The sequence below is a fragment of the Haliaeetus albicilla genome, chromosome 28, assembly GCF_947461875.1.
Source record: "Haliaeetus albicilla chromosome 28, bHalAlb1.1, whole genome shotgun sequence".
NCBI classification, from domain to species: domain Eukaryota; kingdom Metazoa; phylum Chordata; class Aves; order Accipitriformes; family Accipitridae; genus Haliaeetus; species Haliaeetus albicilla.
Genome location: NC_091510.1, coordinates 4,817,915 through 4,835,317, shown reverse-complemented (window position 1 = coordinate 4,835,317; position 17,403 = coordinate 4,817,915). Strand labels below are relative to the sequence as shown.

The 17,403-nt window shown below is 41.6% G+C and overlaps 1 long non-coding RNA gene across 3 annotated transcripts in view; it reads right to left on the bottom strand.

Moving 5' to 3' along the window:
- LOC138682427 (uncharacterized) overlaps positions 1-17,115 on the bottom strand; it is a 67,203-nt gene extending 50,088 nt beyond the window's left edge. For all 3 annotated transcript variants that reach the window (XR_011322523.1, XR_011322524.1, XR_011322525.1), the window contains exon 1: positions 16,727-17,115. This is a non-coding gene — a long non-coding RNA (uncharacterized lncRNA). The remainder of the gene's footprint in view (positions 1-16,726) is intronic.
- Between the last annotated feature and the right edge of the window lie 288 nt (positions 17,116-17,403).

Genomic DNA, 17,403 nt, shown 5'->3' with positions numbered 1-17,403 from the left:
AATTCAAGCAGTGCCAGTGAGATCAGAACAGAAGTCACAGCAAGGTCACTGCGATCTGTCAGCAGGACAGCTTCAGCCAAGTACCGCATCCTAATCCCTGTCTGCTGAGAATCTAGTGGAAGAGAAATGCCTGTAGTTAAAATGCGCCTAAAGCAGTATCCTCCAAGGTTGTCAGCCTGGAAGCAGAATAGTGCTACACAAGATAATAAAATGGAGTTGATTTTAACTGTTAAATGAGCACTTTTTGTTTTGATACAGGAATATGCTGAAGTCTGCCTATTCACAGAAACAGCTAGCCCATCAGCAGTGTGGCAGGGGCACATTACAATACAAACACCTTCAAACCACGCACCACCTCACCCACTTCCAGCTTGGAAGAGCTGCCTCTACGGAAAGGTGACTATGCCCATATGCACCCCTTTGGTAGCTCACCCTGATGAGCTAGTCAGTTCAAGATACAGCAACTGGAGCAACAAAGGGCTACACAAATGATTTATCCTCCCAGCGTCGCTCGTCAGGCAGAGAAATAATGTACCTGCTGCGCAATGCATGAGGCACAAAGCAAAAACCCCTTGTCTTAACTTTTGCCAGTCCCAGAGGTGATTAATCAGAGCTCATCCACATGTGCTAGCCTACCCTTCTACAGTATGGTCACACTCGCAACGTTAGCATACTTCTGTCATGTTTCACGCCTGCCCTGAGGCTGTACGCAGCCACAGCAAGCAATACAGCTGCCAGAGCAAAGATAGTGAGAAATACAAGTTCTCTAACATACTCAAGAGTGCCTGGAAAGTAGGACAAAGTCATATGTTTGGGCACTGGGGTTGTTGCTTTGTATGTAGATAGAATCCTTATGTGCTTGTTACAAAAATAAACATTCTTTTTTTTCCACGTGCATTGAAAATCCTTGACGCTAAAAAAGTAGCTGCCCTAATTTGGTCAAAGTATGTGCAAATATAATAGAGAGAAGGACCCACTCCTAGGGATTAGAAGACACATTAGTCCCATCTTTGTTGTTTTTGAGGTCCACTGGCTCCTGTTGTTTGCTCATTCTGTCATTAATCTTCTGTCTGTTGAGAATTATTCTTAGAGGGACTTATCCCCAGGGAAGAAATTTGGAGTTAAATTTAACTTCTAATTATTCAAAACAGTTGTTGAAGTAAAGGAGGTGGGTAGGCCAGTTAGTAGAAGACACAATAGGAGCGGTGGTTATGCTGTGCCCTTTTCAGACTTCTGCAAGCTTCCATTCAGGTAAGGTTTCACATTGCAGCTGGCCAGATCTAAGAGCCAGACTTTGCTGCTACAAGGGGTGGGCTGCCTCCTCCGCCATTCCTTTCCATGCATTCCTGCTCCATCCTTTGCGTGGCTTGGCAGCTCAACTGAGCTGATCTGCCTCACTAAATCCTCAGAAGAATATTCACTTGTTCATGTTGAGGTAGTTTTTTAGGGGTTCAGTGAGCTGAACTGGCCCACCAAGGGCAAGAGGAGTGCCAGGAAAGGAGGGGACAATTGTGCAGCGGGTGACAGGAGGAAGAGTAGGAAGAGAGGAAGAGAGGGAGAAATGAGAGAAACTACCTTTTTCACATGACTGTGACCTTCAGATGTGCTGTGCTATGCTATGAGACCTCACCCTTAAATACTTCAATGGAAGAAAAAAACAACCCCAGTTTATTTACAATGTATGAGGTGACACCTTCCATTTGTACCACAGAAATCTTTCTCTACCTTGCTCTGAAGGAGCTCAAGTAATCAAGTGACAGTACACGGACTGCAAACTGCAGAGGCAGACAAGAAATGTTTTTCTTACAAAATAATGACTGACTGGAATTCTTAGCAAGTGACAAATTCTGTCTCATTCCTCTCCAGAAAGAAATTAAATCAGCTAGACAATAGTCTGGCATGTGATACCCTGCAGGCTGCCTAAATAGGCAAGTGGTTTGAACAGGTAGGGAAGCATGCAAACACCTGACAATTTAGATTTGATCAAGAGGTGGACACAATTTTTAAGTCTGTGTATAAATGCTACTCATTTGGAAAAAGCCAATTAAATCACCTGCTGTGAAGTGCTAGATTTCCTCATTTTTCTCCATTTGCCAGCTATTTTGAAGTGCATGAATGAAAAAGGGATCCCAGAAATTAGAAGAGGGAAGTAGCATTTACAACCCTAGCAGAGCCATTCCACCAACTTAGAGCTACAACTGTGGTCGCATGGAAAACCCACATAAAAATAAAGTCCTGCTTGCCTTTTCTGCCTCGTCATACCTGAACCAAACAGTCTGAAGAGTGTGATCAGGATGAAGGAAGACGGAAAGTGGAAAATCCATTGGCAAATGAGCAATGGTGCTATCTCCAAAGAGAAAGCTGAAGGTGAGCTTTCAAGATGAAGCACACTCCTTATGTTTCAAACTGTCCTTTGAAACAGGAATAAAGACAATTGCCTCCATCTTCCTGTCCTGAGGTACTGAGTCCTAATCTGTGCTGCTTATACTCTTTGTGTGATATACATCTTGTAAATCAAAGCTGACCTTTTGTCCAGGGCAGGGTAAGGCCACTTACGTCCTTCTTTCTTTCCCCTTGCCCCTTTGCTGGCTGACTGGTCTTTGCAGATGCCATGTTTGACACCGATACCTTTGCCCTTGCCCCGTGCTCCCAGCGGTGCCAGTGTACAGCCCATTTCATCACTGGAATTTTTACCACTGGATTTCCAGCCACTACCCCTCAGCCCCTTCATCTCTTCTCTACACTTGTCTTCAGATCCCCCAAACCTCAGGGCAAACAGCAGCAGGTTGATGTTCAGTGTTCCTCCTTCATTATTAAAGTAGTAGGTTTTGCTCTCTTCAGCTCAGACTGACACCAGGCATCTGACATGTTCCTGCAGTCAAGCAATTGGTTTAAAGAGCTTTTTGGGTTTCTGAGGGCCCACTGCTCTGCTGCTTAAAATGTGGAGATGACTGAAAATGAAGAGATTGTGGGCAGGTTGGGATAATAGATGCTAAGAAAAGGTTATATGTCTCCCATTTCAGGCCAATGATACAAAGAGAGAGCCAGCACAGGTAAGTAGTATATGGGAATGAGTGCCCAGAAAGCTTGTGGGTCGGTGTTAAAAGACTGATGACTTCTTTGGATGAGTACATACATTCAGTGAATCCACCTGGCACTACAGCTGATAAAAAGCCACCAAGATAGCTTATGACAGTCCTTTCATGTGTGGCTCTGACGGTTGCTTTAGATTCAACAATGCATCCTGTGTCGAAGGGGAAAACCCAGGTTAAATACAGAATTAGCACATAATGAAGGTAGGACCTGATGCTAGAATATCTTCCAGTAGCTGAGTCTTTCCTCATTAGTAGGGCAGAGAAGCAGAGCAGTAATGTTCCTGTCACAGTGCAAAGACTAATTGAAAAGTGAGGCAATCAATTGTTAATTTCATAGCTTCTCTGGTTGCTATAAAAGTACAACTTTGTCATAATCTATTCATAAGAGATTTCTCATTGCGCCAGCACAGTCAACTTCTTATGCCATTGTACCTCCATATGGAATTAAAATCAGCAGCACAGGAAGTCTGAATAAGTGAGCATGAAAAAACATCAATAGCAAGGATAACGCCATAGCGTAACAAACACTTATCCACCATGAATAGCTCCCACCAGAGGAAAGATGTAATTTATAACTCTGCTTCAGTTTCAGTTATAAAGATTGACAAATGAAGAAAGACTTCCTTCATTTCTGCTGGAATCTAATTCTTGATGAAGCTATTGAATTCAAATACTTATCACTTGACAGGCTCTTCTTTAGATATACTCAGCAATTCATTTACTATTTAAAAGCTAGCTAATACTGACAAAAATAAATAAGATTTTGGTGAATAATTTAAGACTAAGAATCTCTCCTCTACATTTAGTGAGCACTATGTTCTATTGCTTATCATGGTGGACATTTATTGGATGGACAAAAATCCCAATATAGTGGGAACGTATTTCAACATAAAATGCCTACCATAAAGTTATTAATATAAACCTATTTTTGAAAGGCTAGGCAGAGGGCACAAGCAAAGCCTTCTGAAAATAATGGATGACTTCAGAGTATGAAACCAGCTCTGCACAGCTCACACCGGTATAAGGTTACACCAGATATCTGTTTTGCACAGATAGGTCTCATGATAGGTAAGAGTGTGTTACATGATGGATCCACATTGAATGGTGTCAATTTTGGCTTCTTCACGGTTACAGGAAACTGCTTAGCTGACCAGAATTATGTAGTATGTGTAAATCAATCCCTCACACAGGATATCGAAAGAAAAATGACTTTGCGGGTAGCAAGTGTAAGCACTGATTAGGGTACTAACTTGTATCCCATTGGACTGTAAACATCCCCCATGCTTCCAGCATTCACATTCTGTCATTTTAACCAACTGCATCGATAGGTAAGCAAGACAACTCCAAGACAGAGGCCAGAAGTATGCTTAAAGATGAAGAAATTTAAATCAAGGGCTGGGGACCAGGAATTCTCAGCTCTATTTCTTCTTCTACCACTGCAAGGCAAGAGGTCATATGGCAAGTCATTACCACCCCATTACCATTACCAACATGCCTCATGAAAAACAAAGATAGTTCATCCTCCTGAAAAAGAAAACAGTTGGATTATCTACTAAAGAGAAGTACTCAGAACAGTAATTAGGGAACTATTCTTTTATCTGATCTCGATTTCAGTCTACTTCTTCCATTATATGATGATGGGTCCACTACTTGCAAAGAGAATTTCACACATGTAAAGAGCCAAATATTAGAGCATAAACCTCACTTTCCAAATCATAGCCTTTTTCTTGTTCCTTTTCTTTTTTTTACCCTGTAAGATTAACAAAATCCAATCATTCTAGTGCAAGGATGAAACAGAACAGATCATGTGCTCCAGTGAATGAAACAAAGTAGAAAAAAATAGACTCACATATGACTAAGTAGAGAGAGTCAGAAGAAACACAGCAGCTATAGAAGAACATTAAAAATAGTAAAGACAAGCCCAGTGACTGAAAATGTGAGTTATGAAAGAGACTCTCAGCACGTATGAATGAATGCTTTGGCTTTCACACTGGAAAAAGAGAAATCTTTTCATTTCAAGATACAGAATTTTAAGCCAATTGTTAAAAAAAACCCAGAGTGTTTATAACAATAACTGCCCTTCTCATATGAACAAATGCATGTCTCCTTCAGTTTGCTGATCCCTTTCTTTAGTGGCAATGTCAGCTTAAACAACTCCCACCTTCTTCCCACCATCAGCAGTTTGATCCTGTTCTCTCCTTCATGAGGGCAGATGTTTGGGAGTGAACAGGTTTCAAACTGACTGTACCCCAAAGCCCCACATAAACCCTGCTTTTTTTCAGCTGGGTCAGTTCCCCAACTGCACAAACAGCAGACTGGGAGACACAGGAATTAGAATAAACTGCCTGAAAGATGGGGCTGGTGCCCAGAAGTTGCTTAGGACAGCTTAAGCAGACTTGCCACCACTTGCCTTAATTCATTGTTCAACAAACACTTTGTTTGAGCATCAGCTGGCTCTGCCTCTGAGATAAGTAGTCTCTTACCTCATGGGTTTACCCGCTCTCTCCCATCCCATGTCTCCATTTCCTTTTGGCAGACACAGATGTTTTTTGCGGCTTTACAATAAACAGGATTGGGGAACTTACTCAGCTGAAAAATAGATTTTGTCTTTGTTTTGCTCAAATCAGTTCTCAAGGGATGCATCTTCTACCTATTTCACCCCATGTGTACAAACTTGAGGGCACGAGCCAGTGCCTGGGGACAGGGAACCACAGGACTCTCCATCTGAGACTGGCTCAGCTAGTATATGTGTCCATGGAATTACAGCCCTGTGAGCCCTAAAGCTGTCCTCCTTAGCTGTAGACATGGAGCCACTTATTTGTTGTAACTGTATAAACAGCAAGAATATAATGGGCTGAAGTAGAGACCCACAAATAAAAAAATGGCCTCTCATGTTCATTCCAGTCACTTCCAGTTAATTTGATGATTTCCTAATGTGATAGCCCAGTCCGACAATAGATATCTGTGGAACCTTATCGCTCAGAGTCATTTGTAATTAACGTCATTCCTGTCAGAAGAGACAGTCAGATAACCCAGTCAAGTCAGCTCTAGAAATGTCCATGAAGAGACACAATTTGCATGAAGCCAGAGAAGATGACCCACCACTCCTGCCTTTTTTTAATCCTTCAATCTCTCCCTCTAAAATCTGGAAAGAGAAAAAGCAAGAAAAAAATACCTAGTATGCTGATAGAGAAGACCATTCAGGAGACCTCTTTAATCAACCTGGCAAGTCACAGTCCTGAGAATTAACAAGGGCAAAGAGAATGCATTGCTGGAAAACAACATAATTCTTCAAGGCTGACAGAGGAGTCAATCCAAAAGCAAAGAGAAGAGAGACAGTAAAGTCATTCACTCATCTGGCCTAGGTAATGGGAATTTGAAAATAGGAGGGGGACAAGTTCCCATGATCTTATGAAAGAAACAGTTCACAACGTGTTGGGCAAATGGGACAAACAGCACTGCCAGTGCAAGGCCGGCACTGGACAAATAGTGCTGGCGCAGATCCTGCTGCCTGACCTAAGCCTGGTCCTGAGCCTGAAGTTTCCCACTCCGCTGCTGTGATGAGCCGTGCACCATGTCCTTCACGGGTCCCATCGGCCCTTCCCTCCCTGCCTGCACCTGCCCTGATGTCGGCTGTAGCGCTCAGCCAGCCAGGGATTAACTCAGAACAACTGGATGAGCCACATGAAAACTCAGCAATATATTTGCAGGGCAGGACCACTATTTTCAACAGCAGCGTGGTCTTAAGCTCGCCGTGAAACCATACCTGAATCTATGGCAGAGGTCTGAACACCAAAAACAGCCTACAAGATTTTCACTAGAATTGCAACTTACTCCTCCACTGCAAGGAAATTATTTGGGATTTTAAGAAAGGCTGATTGCTTCTTTCTGTAAATATATCTAATAATGGCAGGCTTCCCCTGTCCTAAACCCTGTTGATCTGAAACTCTGGCATTTACCAAATGACTAATCGGTCAGAAGTCCCACTGGGTTAAATACATGGGCAACCTGATGGTGACTGCAGATATCAGAGTGGGGATACTTTGGAAAAGGATACGGAAAGGAAAAACAAAAATTGCTCAAGCTCTTTCAGAACGATTCAAAATGTCTTTTTCAAAATATCGGATTGAAAAAAAAAAATCAGCACTGCTGACTCTGAACACATGATTGCAGCTATTTGGCTGCTGAACTCTGGGACCCCTCTGGGTTAGCAAGGAGAGATAACAGTGAACAGGGAGCCAGGGTGCAAGTCCTACAGGACTCTACAATTTACCTACTGTCTCCAAATTTTTCACCAGAATAAAAATTGCCAGGTCACTGAATGAGGGCCAGGAGGCTTAAGCAGAGGCATATGCCTCTACCTCCTAGAACCCAAGGAAAAATAAATATTAGAGGGTGCCCCACAACAGGAAGATTTTCCTCACTTGTGCACAAGAGCAGAGGTTATCAGTCTCCCTCTGTTGTCTCATTCTTTATTTTAGCAATAAAGAAGATTACTACTGATCAGCTGTGCAAAACTTAGGCAGTTTTGCAATCTCTCCAGGCAGAAAGCCATCAAATGAGTTCTAGCACAAGCTGGTAACTGTCAACTACACCTGAACCTCTACCTTATGGGCACAGCTGCAGTACTTTCCTACACTATTTTCTCCTCTCATTTTTCACTAAAAGTTAACTACCCTTTGTGACGGAACAGCCCAAATTCTAGTGGGCAACTGACCATGGGAAAAAAAAAAAAACCAAACCAAAAAAACCTGCATCTAACACTAGCTGGTTCCCAAAACACAGTGAGAGAAGAGAGAGGTGAAAGGAAAAGATTAATTGAGTGTGATAGCAGAACCTGCCTTCAGTGACTGAGCCAAGCAGCAGGCTAAGGTCCCTGCATTCACTCACTCACAAGGCAACAGCTTGCAGATAAGATTTCAGCTTTAGCTGGCAAAAAAACCCTGATTGTTCCACTGGCTCAGGGACTGACAACAGTACCAATGACTTCACAGCAGCACTAGAAATAATATAAATCTTAGATTGGGTGACCTTGCTGGACTGGATTCAAAAGCCAAGAAGTATGATACAAGCAAAGGCTCATCCTCTTCCTCTTTGCAGTGACCTGTCATGTATTTGAAGACTGTTATCATACTTCCCCTCAGTCTTCTCTTCTCCAAGCTAAATAAACCTGCTCTTCTCAATCTTTCATCACCAATTGTGCTTTTGAGACTTTTGATCATTTTTATTGCATTCAAGTTAACCCTAGTTCTAAAAATTAATCTTAGTCTAAGGAAATGTTGCAACTGATACATCACTGTGCTGCACCAATACAGCAACAGCCTTAAGCGACTTCTAATTTTACTGCCAAACAAGCTTTACAGAAATCAAAACTGTCCTGTGAAAGAGACCTTCCAAGGTTTTGTAAAAGCAACTCCATGATCCTGCACTGCTGTAGCACCAAGTCAAGGGCTTCTGGCAAAGGATTTTCAGTGGAAGAGAAAGAGATACAAGGATCTAATGCTTTAAATGTACTGCAAATGAAAATGTTCAAAATGTCTTTTAACCCATGAAAATGTGAAGATAGGAAGAGCTAGTTATGAGTCTATCACCATAAGACTGGAGAGGTGTTAAAAAAAAAAATACATAATAGGAAATAAGGTGGCAAAGTCAGAGTATTTTTGCTGAGGTAGGAACTGAAACAGCCTGTCACCATGAAGGGACTTTGTTTACAACGGACAGTTTTTCACAGTTTATTGGTGCCACTAAGCTAAAAGAAAGATCAACCTACTCACTCTAGGAGACAAACAGCAGATACATATCATATTACTGAGCAAAATGTGTTGCCACTGATATTTCATGGCTTAATCTGTACCGCAGAATATACTGAGTTCAATTAATAGGGATATACATTTGGTTTTGCAGTTGCATATATGCAGAACTCCTCACACAGCTACCTGACAGTTAGACACACTGACTATCAACTACTTCTATAAACTGAAATTCAAAAAAACCCACAAAACAACAGGAGAAATACAATTCTGACAGCAGCTGCAAACCATGTCTTTATTCAGAGATCTTCCAAGATGCCTCCGAAGCAGGGAATTTATAATTACTTAGACTTTCCTTGTTACATCCTGTAATCCAGACACACTCATTAAAGCTGTAACTTCCTTTCAGTTCGGTAGGAAACAACCAGTATTCTCTTCTCAGAAACCTCAAAGTATGTAATTGCAGGAGAGATCTGTATTTTAAAGCACTACCAGCTTTGAGTGCAGGCTAGATTGTGCAGAATAATTTTATTTACCCAGCTATTTGACTGGTTCCTTATTTTTTTAATAAAACAAAAAGTGCCTTTGGAGGAACCTTTATATTTTGTTCATTCTAGTAAAACCTGCTTGTGTTAATACTTCTATTTTCAATCAATAGCCTGCTGAACTGAGCAACAAGCACATAGCAAATAGCTTTTTCTTCAGGTGGTTAGAAGGAAGAATATCCTGTGGCTGTCGGAGATGCCATGGAGATGATACAGCTATTGCTTTAATAAGGCTTTTGATACTGTCTCACACAACATTCCCATAATCAAACATGGGAATATTGTCAAGTTACAGATTTTGTATGCTAACCGCAAAACAAGTTGGAAAACTGTATTCAAAGAGTAATTTTCACTAGGTTACTAAACAGAATTTTATAATCTAAGAGTACCTTACATAGAGATTCATGTTAGACAAGTGCATTGGTCTTATTCTGCATTTTCACTACTGTCTTGGATGATAATGTAGCATAGACACCTTTCAAACGCTAACAAGCTACCAAGTGTTGTGAGCACCACAGTGGAAAAAAACAGACTTCAAAATGGCCTTGAAGAAACACAGGACAGGTAGGATGCAATTCCGAAACGGTAAGTTCAAAGTACTACACCCAGGGAGAATTAATTGCACAAATACAGAGTGGTCAGAAATTCTGAAGAACAAAACCTGGGAGTGTAGAAAAGCACAAACTGAACGTGAAGTACTCCACTGCCATGATATCAAGAACCCCAGAACTGTTTCTAGTTCATCCTCAACAGTGTGGATAATCTTAGGCAGCCACCATTTTCCCCAAAACTGCATGCTGACACAGGCTTCTAGATAGACCTGCAGTAGTTCAAGTAATTTAAAAGGGAACAAGAAATGGGAGTCCAATTATTTCTTTAAAAAATCAATTATAAACATAAGGTGTCATTTCAGGGGTTTTAGGAGCAAAATTACATCTGCTAGCTTGTGCATGAACCACTTTTCTCCCTTTTCAGCTCTCAGCTTATTTCTGAGAAGCCAACGCATTGTACTGAGAACTTAAGACCACAGGACCCTCATAGTGCAAATGCCAAACTCTTCCAAAATTACAAGACTCACATTTGTGCAATAACGGTATAAACAGATGTAGAATGCAACTGCAAAGGTATCTAGACTTAAGCAGATGTCCTAGTGAAGTCACTTAAGACCAGCTGTTTAAAAATTGCGTACAAATGCCTCATTTAATTGACTACCACTAGGCAGAGGGCAGTGTTACCTGCATAGATATTTTTTCTTAGTCTATCAAACATAAAGGTGTCTAAAACTATTCAAGTAAAAAAAGTCCAAGAGTTTTTGTATGTCAAGTACAATATATGAAAAAAAATGCTTTTCTGGTATTGGCATAGTCTCTTACCCCTGGAAGCAACTGTACTTCAAGGATGATTGTTTTACTTGTCATATCTGAAGTCTAAATTTCCACAGAGATCAGGATGACAAGAGAAAAGAAGATCTTGACGTGCAATATGTGCAGCTGGATATACTAGTTTCAGAAGTGCTCACTTAAGACAAAAATGAGAAAATGTTATTTAAATTAATTCAAATACTTGTACCTTATTTGATGAGCAACGAAGGGAATCAAATTTGAGACAATCTTCCATCTTCCTATTCCACTTACTGTAAGCTACTAAAAGGCATCTTTTATTCTTTCCCCTTAGCATAACTCAATTTCTATAGTTTCTAACTGTAATCACATCTTTAAACTCCTTACCACAGACCTGAATGATTAAATATATTTCTGATGTTGGAAGATACCCTTTATCTACCACCTTCTTACCAGTTCCAATAATGATTATGGGTCAGAGGGAAAGCAAGCCTACAGATTTAAATATCCTCCAGTGTCAAAAGGCTATTACTGAAGTGCCTTCAGTTCTGCCTACTGTGAAAAAAAAAAAAAAATAGCAGGATAAGAGAAAACAAGGAATAACAGAGAATATGGCCATTCAGCAGGTTATCACTTGCCACAAAATTCAGAAACTGCATCCAAGCAGATTCATCAATATCATCCAGTAGCTCCTCTGCCAATAATGCTGCTTCATCACTTGTGGCTGGATTCCACTGCTAACAGGGAGTGTGGGAAGGTGGCTTGAATCTCTTGGACATCACCTCACCTTTCATTTAAGGGGACTGAAAAAGTCCTCAAGGTTCTTCAGGGGAGCAGATGAAACAATGGGGTTCTTATAAACATAAATGATGATTTTTTTCCTCAGTCAACATTATCCAAGAGTGAATGATCTAGGCAAAAGGACAGCAAGATTTGTCTTTGCTCCATCAGATGCACAGGGTATCAAACAAGCAGTTCACAGCTGAGCAATAAGAAATGGGTTTCATGTCTGGCAACAGCACTATTTCAGCTCATTTGAACTTCTCCATCTTAGCTCCCTCTCTGCTCTGCCAGCCAAGCAGTCTGAGCAGCCAAGCAATGAACTTGACCAGAGAGCTGATCCATCTGTAAAACAGCCCAGAAAAATAAATGGTTATTTTCAGATGGATCCATTCCCAGTCCTGTTAAGTGTGCAAGTGCCCAAACAGATCCAACAGCATGATGGAAAAAGCACTGCATGGACATGAATGGGAAGCTGGGAGCAGTTAAGTTGACAGTGGCACTTAAGAAATACACAGAGTGACACTTAAAATACCACAAGGATAAGAAAGCCTGACATGGCCACACAAGTACAGGTACTGTGACCTTGATCCCAGTCTTACAACACTTCAGACCCAGCAGTGAAGCCGATTTAGGAAGTCCCTGTCCCTCAAGTGTGCTGATCCACTGTTCCCATGTTGAACTGAAAACTGGTTCAACAAAAGCAACTGGAGTAAAAACAATGCTTGAAAGAAAAAGAAGCCAAAAAGGTAGGCAAGGTAAACTCAGTGTGAATATATTTCCTGCAGATCCTTATATCAAAAAAGCTAAACTAGTTGCAATTCATATTTTCGACTGTGTGATGCAATTTTGCTCAATGGGCCATATTTTAAATGAAAGGTTCCCAAACATGATCTGGCTCAAGTTCTTTTTTATTATTTTGCATCCACATAAGAGAAACTAAGGAGTATGGCCAAGCAAAATAAGGTGGCTACAATGTACCGTTTCATAATGCCCAGGGAAAGAAAAACAAGCACTGGTACATACATCTCCAACACCCAGACATCAAAATAAGTATTTTTCTTTTCAGTTCTGTTTATTTGGACAGGCCTTGGAGGCTGCCCATTTCATAAAATAGAGACGATAACAGGAAACCAACTTCAGAGCACTTATCCCTGGTTACCCCTGGAATACTGTACATGGTTTAAAGCAGATGACATGCACTGTTAGATTAACAACTCACCACCCTGCAGGACCAGCCCATGTGAGAACAATAGTTCTGATTAACACCAGAAAGAGATCATATGAGCAAGGGGGAAAGAAAGCAAAACTACATGAACTCCACCCTTAGGTTTGTGAAAAAGCACAAAGGGAAGTTATGTTCACAACTTTTTTCTGAAAGTCAGTGAGATTTTGACATCTGGCTTCCCCACTCTGTAAAATCACCCTCTCGTGTAATCTAAATTACAATATGAATTGACACCCAAGCTGGCTTAACCACACTTAAAACATGCATTCTGAAGGACACTGCAGTGGTCCCATAGCGCAGACATCACACTACCATTGTATACTTGGAGAACTGAAAACCGATTTAGTCCCCGTGAGACAGCTCTGAAGTCCCTATGTATTTATTGTACATGACAGCTACGTAGTTACTTAGAATAATGAGAAAACTGTGAATTTTGAGAAGAAATTAATCCACAAGAAGCTTCTGCTAAATACATAGTATTACCAACCACTTGAATTCTATCCTGAAGCACTAGAAAATGCATTACAGGACAAACCTCTTTTGTCAGAAATAACTAACTGTTCTTTCTTATCTCTAATTGCTGTGAACTAGAAGACAGCTTCTTTAATACCTACCAGATGCTATTCTCATTGTATTAAGGAAGACAAATTTGTTTTCTTAGATGCTGTCTCTTACTAGACACATAGGGTGCATGCATCGTACAGAATGCCTGATAAAGAAACCAACATAAATTCCAAAGACATATATATATAACACCATATTGACTGTCACATCCAAATAGTATTCTAAAGGGTTTATGCATGTGCCTAAGTACTGTCCTGAAGCCTCAGTGAGATCAAGTACAGGACACTTACCTACAAACTTAATGACTCTCAGATAATATAACCTGAGATTGACAGATATTATCAAGATTGTTATCACAATTGCAGGAATGGATTGCAGACAGTAGCACAATCACTATATGAAAGTTCCATTCCAGAAATAAAAATTTCGATTAGAACTATTTGAAATTAAAGACACATACTGCACAAGAAACTTCATCATGATGATTATTTTTGTCAACATTTTGGCTGACTGAAACACATTTTCTGTCTAGGGATCCAACCTACCTATGTATATCAAGTAGGTTTGATTTATATGGCAAATTTTTTTAAAATACAATTCTCTCAGTCTTATTATTCCTAGCTTCTGACATAATTGTTTTGGATAACATCTCTTTTCTGTTAAGAACACTGATTCTTTCTGATGTGCTTAGCTGCAGAAGACCTTTTTATTCAAGAGGTTTATTACATATTGAAAAAAAGGCTGTAGCCTGCAAATGACTAAAGCACATCCCATAAAATTCTGTGTATAAGGACACAAACTCCCTATAAGATTAGTAACCATACTAATTTTAAATCAGCCTGCGCAGGAGGTGTGAGCAGTCCAAGCAATTCAACTTTGGTAAATATACCAGGTTGAAGTAACCACAGAAAATGCATATACCACTAAACAGCCAAAAACATCACACTGCTGTTACCAACATTGCAAAACAGCAGTATGAGCTAAAAGGCAAGCAGAAAACCTGAAATCAGAAATTCATGTTTAATTTTAGTTCTGCTACATGATTCAATGCGTAACCTTTAGCACCGAGCCATTCTCTGCCTCAACTTCCCTACACAGAAAAACAGGGGTTTGCACAACTTTTCATGGTTTATCAGATTTGCTCTGCTTCCAAGCTTCTGTTAATAATAGTTCTGAGCAAGACGGAAAGAAGCTAGCTTTGCTTTAAGAGCTGAGAGCAAGTAAACAGCATCTGCCAGCTACACAAGAAAATCCAAAACATCTCAGGCAAGGAAAGCATGACCTAGTACTCTGCTCAACAGCAATTCTCTGCCTGTCTGTATAGAAAGCTGCCACTTTTGGACACCATTTTTGATCAATCCTCACATCTTAGAGGAACATTTCATTTTTACTGGCTGAAAATTTGAAAAGAAAGCAAGAAAACAGAGGCTACATCCGCTGACCTGAGCTTGTTTTTTTCAACCACTTCCATGTTACCATGAACTTCCAGGATTCTTCAAGGGAGCCATCAACATCCTCTATCCTTAATGCCATCTCCACCTCACCGTGTCTTGCTAGCTCAGCTTTGCAAGTCTTGCCCATCCTTGAAGAGACAACTTGTACTGCAGGCTGGGAGAAAAGGAAGGAGAGAATGCTTAGGGAGAAGACAGCGAGAGAGATGCACAGCATCACTGCTGGAGGAGCCAAGGGGACTGGAGGAGCTCACAGAGCCACTGGCTGGGGCAGAGGGAATGCAGGGCACTGACAGCAGCCGGGGGGAAAAGGGAGGACAGTGGCATGGGAGACTGGCACACAGGACGGGGGTGCACAGAAAACAAGGAACACACACCGTCCCTGGCTTGGAGACGCGTAACCCATGGGGTTTTCCCTCTGCAACTCCCACATGGCAAATACAGCCCGCAAGCAGATTATGCTCAAACAGGCAACCTGCGCAGAGTGATGGAGCAGGAGAAACCTGGCAGCGCTGGGTGAAATGGAGACACCAGCTGCAACAGCAAAGAGGTTTGAGGAGGGAGGGGACTGAGGGAGTCCCTGTCAGCAGGGGAGCTTGCTGGGCTCTACACAGCCCATCCTGCCCTGCTTACCTGCCTTGCTCCAGGGCCTGTACTCTTCCAGTTTCTTACATATTGTTACTTTCCATTTAGTAAACCTTCCCTAATGCTGATCTGCCCTTGGCAACCTCCTGTCTCCACTCCTTCGGCTTCTGTCAGCACTTAATAAGGAACATCTGATGACCTGTATCTGACTGCCACCTCTCCTGTGACTGTCACTGTTCCCAGGGCCACCACCATGCCCACCTGAGAGGTGCCTCCAAGCACCCACCGGTGTTGGTGGGTTGCACAACTATTGTGCTACACCCACCTTATGCATATTAGTAGTATAAGTATATTGCAGTTTGTGGCATGCAAACTTGTTTTGCTCAGACTTCAGGATGCTCCAGCGTCACTACTCTTCATGCGCTTTTCACGTGGTTTGTAGCAGGTCTGCTCTTCATTTTCTTACTGATAGTCACAGCTGAAAGGCCTTATTTGGAATGATACAGCTGAAGTTTTTCCTGTTAATTTTTAAACTTCCCTCTACTCCCCCTTGCACTCCCCTCATATCAATAAACATCTGCCTGCCTTCCTGAAGGCCACCCATGCTAGTGTATTCCAGCAAGATCCTGTTACAGGTCACAGCATGCAGCCCAAGCTATGCAATTGCTTTACCTCCACCCAAAGGGATTTAAAGAAATTTAACCTCCAGACAATCTGGAAAATCTAAGTTGATCATTTACTGCTATTAACCCCACAAAAGATTACACTGAGTTGATATGCACAGGTTACAGCACTTGCAAGTACAGACCTCAACAAATGCATATGCCACCTGAACAGGATGTTTCCAACAACTTCAAGTCAGCACATACTGCTTAAACCCTTGTTTTGTCCCCTTCCCCCTCATTATCCCTCTCCCCTCCACATATATTCCTCTGCTTTGTCCTTCTCCCAAGAGAAATAAAGGGGTTTGATTCCTCTCTCACTGCTATCAGTGAGCCTCAGCTCACTGCAAATTTGCAGGTACTTTCTGCAACTAATGTGAAAACCAATGAAATAAAAAAAAAAAGGCTAGAAACAGGAATGAAGCCCAATCCAATCATCACTGCAGAAGACCCAGTACAGTGGCATTGGCCAGCAATATGCTGAGGAGGGCTGGCACACCATAAAAGGATCATCACCTTTTATTAGTAAAAATCTAGTGCAGATGAAGGAAAATCTTGGCTGTTAAGCACTCTGCTAGATCATGCACACAAAACCTATCAATACAGTGAGATTACCAGAAGCTGAAAAGAAGTCATAATATTAATACCTTATTCCCCATTGACACTCAGCTAGTATCACACTGTGGAAGATATGGCCCAGAAAAAAATTTAGACATCAGGACTCACTTTGACAGCCACTGCCTTGGACAAGCAGTCCTCACATTTTTTCTGCTGTTCCCCTCTTTCTCCTCCAGTTCATCTGTGGCGGGTGGATACGTCCACCATCAGCTTAACTGACACTTGCTGCTCCACTCTTCTGAGATTATTTTAGTGCACTCGTCATTGCTGTTTCAGTTTATCTCCCCACCTGATCTCTCTCTGTGCCCACAGACTCAGCAGCAGTGTCCTACGTGCTTTGTTACTTGCATTCAAGAACTATGCAAAGACAGAGGATGAACAAGGGCCCGGCTGATATGCATGATGGCAAAAAAGGTTTTGCCCCCCAAAAGCAATTGAACTGCCTATTCTGAACATGACACAGAACATTTTGGATAATGACACAGCCCCTCCATTGCTCTCCTAGACACCTCCAGTAAAGGAAGGAAGCTGTGCAGACTTCTGCGTACACAACAGTCAGGCCAAAAAAGTTAAGTGAGATGCAGACAGGAAAGTGGCCACATCTTCCTTGCCTGCTTGCCTATTCCCTGACACCTTTTTCTTCCTGACTCTACCAAAGTGCAGAGGCTGTTTGCACTGTTAGGAATTCCACTGCAATTAGCAGTGCCTCCTATGTCAGATGGCTCTGCTTCTCCTTCCCTTTGAGCACTCAGACTTACAGCCCTTGTTCCATTTCCTGCTGGACA